This window comes from Larimichthys crocea, chromosome XI, assembly GCF_000972845.2.
Source record: "Larimichthys crocea isolate SSNF chromosome XI, L_crocea_2.0, whole genome shotgun sequence".
NCBI lineage: Eukaryota > Metazoa > Chordata > Actinopteri > Sciaenidae > Larimichthys > Larimichthys crocea.
The window spans coordinates 4,977,483-4,981,513 of record NC_040021.1 but is presented as its reverse complement, the minus strand read 5'-3'; positions in this window follow the sequence as shown (position 1 = coordinate 4,981,513).

The window sequence follows — 4,031 nt, the reverse complement described above, 5'->3', positions numbered from 1 at the left end:
GGGGCATCACTTTGGGGCTCTGGAGGATTGTTGATTGTTTTTTTGGTTACCCTTAACCACTGACCTGCCAATGACATACAAGACATGAAATAATCTCATAGAAGAAAGTCATGAAGTCATGAAGTGTTAAAGAGTCTGACACGCTGTTGGAACGAAGGACTGTGGTAGTGCTCTTCTTTACATGGTGGGAGTAGCAGTCTGCCATAGTTTATTTAATTTATGGCGATTGACTATAGACAACAAATAACACTGTAACTTGTGTATTTAGTGTTAATTATTGACATATGTTTTCTTAATGTTTCCTATATTGAGAGACGAGGATCATTGTAAATAAAATCCACCAATGATCTCAGCCATAACATTTCATAGGCGCACTTTGTGACCTACATGTGATGTCATACTAACTTGGCCTCAACTTGGTCCCAGGTTTTCAGATCAGGCTTGTGCAACAGATACAGCCAGATTGAACATACAAATGGATAGCACCAGTTTTCTGACTGATCTCACCACCTAAATGGCTTCAGATTTATTTTTTAGAATGAATTGGATGATAGAACGGGCGTGACTGTGATGGCATGCTCCTCTTGCCTTTGTGATATATTTATATTCAAGACCCCCAAACGGTTTTCCAGCTTACAACCACAAATGTCCTTTAAAAACATAAAGGAACACAAAGATAAATACACAGGGTATCAGAGAAAAATCCAGCGTGGCTTTCAAAACAATTCATGAATGGGGACATGAAACTCCCACCTTCCTTTCAGGCATCGCTGCAGCAACCATGTTCATGCCAAAAAAAAAGGAGATGGAATTGAGCGACACTCCAGTGAGAGTTGCGTTCGACGGCGACGCCGTTCCTTTCTCGGACGATCAGAGATCATTGTGAGACGATCACGGCCTGGCACCTTCTTTGAGCACGAGAAGGGAGTTTGAGAACCAAGCCTCTCGCGCAGGTAACGATGGATGTTTCTACGGCAAAGAGACCAGACTTTGTGCAGAATGTATGTCTAGATATACAATCCGATAATTTATTCATTCGCTTCATTGGAGATTTGACTCCTAAACGATTGATGTAACTGCAAAAGGGTTGGTTTGACAAGTCCACAGTTTAATGATATATGAATTGTGTCTGTAATTGTATGGATATGCAACAGCTTAAAAGCAGATAAGAGAACAGACGGACCGGAGGATAAGAAGCCATAGGCTTGTACCAAGAATCTAAACTAATAAATGAATGATTCAGCAAAATTGCAGAGAATATAAAACGACAGTGAGAAACCACACAAACTGAGCAGAAGAATCTAATCTCCGTATGGGGGAAATGTCTCAGGGTTAGGAAACCGCTCTGCCTGCTCTAAATATGCTGTCGTTTGTGCTGTCGTTCGTTTATAGTGACTTGTTTCAACCTACATGTCCTGGCGCTTCCAGGGGCCCTTAAAGTGTTTGGAGGGCTCTGGGCAAGCTTCCTAGAGAAAATTCTACGCCACGGACGATCGCTTGAACTGTCCATCCGAACCTCCTTTCACGGCCCGGCAGCGCTGCCATCTCCGGGGCTCGTGTCCCTGACGACTCTCCGCAGTGGGGCCTGGAGATCGACGGTCGTGAGACTCGACAGTTGCGCTCCGTGCATATTCTGTTTCTCTTGGGTTTACCGTCCTCACTTCTGCTGATTTCAGCGCTAGTACTTTCTAGCTCATTCTCTGCAGACAGGACCTTCATCGCCATCAGGACCTCTTCTCTCTCGCCTCTCCTCTTTCCCCCCTTCGGCTCCCTTTTTCCATCCCTCTCCGTCCTCCCCTCGCTCCTCTCTTCCTGCTTCCACGACCGAGCGCCCTCGAGCATGAGGCCGGTCTGGGACGGAGGCGTCGGAGCGACACGGCCAGGGGAAAAGAGCGCCTCGTCGTCTCCAGGCCCCAGCTGCGGAGGAGTCTTCTCGGACCCGAGCCCCGGAGCTGGGCAGCGCTGCGGGCCGTGACCAGGAGGTTCGGATGGACAGTTCCGATCGCAGCACGGACGCCAGATGATGTAGGAGCTATCGGGAGAGAGCGAGGGTGTGGAGCTCCCGCGCGCAATGCTCGCGTTCTGCACCATAAGTATTTTCTCTGGCCGCTTGCCCAGAGGCCTTCCAAGAACAGAAAACACTTTAAGGGGACCCTGGAAGAGCCAGACATGTTAGGTTTGATGTGAAACACGTCCACTATCACGAACGACAGCACAACGCCCGCATATTAGAGCAGGGCAGAGCAGGTTTCTTAACCCTGCAGGACATTTCCCCATACAGGAGATTAGATCTTCTGCTCAGTTTTGTGTGTTTTCTCACTGTCGTTTATATTCTCTGCCATTTTGCTGAATCATTCATTTATTAGTTTAGTATTCTTTTGTCCAAGCCTATGGCTTCTTAATCTTCCGGTCACGTTCTGTTCTTTATTTCTGCTTTTTAAGCTGTTTGGCATATCCCAACCAATTACCAGACACAATTCGTATTCATTAACTTTGACTGTCAACCAAACCCTTTGCAGTTACATCAAATCGTTAGGCGTCAAAATCTCCAAGAACGCGAAATGGAATAAAATTATCGGTGTATATTCTAGACATACATTCTGCACAAAGTCTGTCTCTTTGACGTAGAAACCATCCATCGTTTACCTGCGCGCTGAGCTTGTTCTCAAAACTCCTTCTCTTGCTCAAAGAAGGTTGGTCCAGGCCGTGCTTCTTCACAATGATCTTGATTCGTTCCAGACGAAGCAGAGGACGGCGATCGCCGTCGGTGGACACAACAACGCAAACTCTCAGCTGGAGTGTGCCTCAATTCCATCCCGTTTTTGGCATGAACATGTTGCTGCAGCGATTTGCCTGAATAAAGGAAGGTGGGCGTTCATGGTCCCTCATGATGTTTGAAAGCTCTCACAGCTGGATTTTTCTCTGATACCTCGTGTTTCTCTTTGTGTTCCTTTATGTTTTAAAGGGCATTTTTGTAAACTGGAAACCTTTTTGGGGGTTGAATATTAAATATATACAAAGCAAGAGGGAGCATGCCCATCAAGTCAAGCCTTCTCTGATCATTCCAATTCATTCTAAATAAATCTGAAGCCTTTAGGTGGTGAGTCAGTCAGAAAAACTGGCCTGCTATTTCCATTTGTTATTTCAAGTCTGTCTGTATCTGTGCACAAGCCTGATCTGAAAAACCTGACAAGTTTGAGGCAAGTTACGTATGCCTCACATGTCGGGTCACAATGTGAGCTATGAATATGTTATGCTGCGATCATGGTGATTTATTTAAATGATCCTCGTCTCTCAGATAAGGAACATTAGAAAACCATATTGTAATAATAACACTAATACACAAGTTTACAGTGTTTATTTTGTTGTATTAGTTCAACGCCAATAAATTCAATAAACTATGCGGATGCTTACTCCCACCATTGTAAGACGGAGCACTCCCAAAGGTCCTTCGTTCCAACCAGCTTGTCAGACTCTTAACACTTCATGGACTTCATGACTTTCTTCTCTAGATTATTTCATGTCTATTGTATGTCTATTGGCGGTCAGTTGTAAGTTTAACCAAAAACAATCACAATTCTCCAGAGCCCAAAGTGATGCCCCAACGATATCGATTTACATTGATAGAAAACTGAGACCTGCTGATTTAATTCGCCATTTTTGATAAACCGTAAACCGTCATATTCCTTTTCTATCGGCACTACATTGAACGTTACGTCTCGTTTGTTTTGTGTGTATTTTGACGACAGGGAGCCGTTAAAATTCACACGCCGGCTCCGAGGCAGCTTCCTTCTTGCTGCACAGTGTGTGGTCGATAATTAGTCAAGACGCAAAGTCAACCTGCAAGTATGTAAATACACCTCCGGGCTCCTGATTGTACGATTTATGTCTTACATGTGATAAACCAACGTCGCTTGTGACAGAAATCAGGATTCTCCTCTGCCTTCCCTTCCTCTCTTGCCCTCTCCGGCCTTTCCCGCGTCTTTTGCGCGGTCCCGGTTCAGGACCTGCCTACCGTGTTTTTGCTGCTC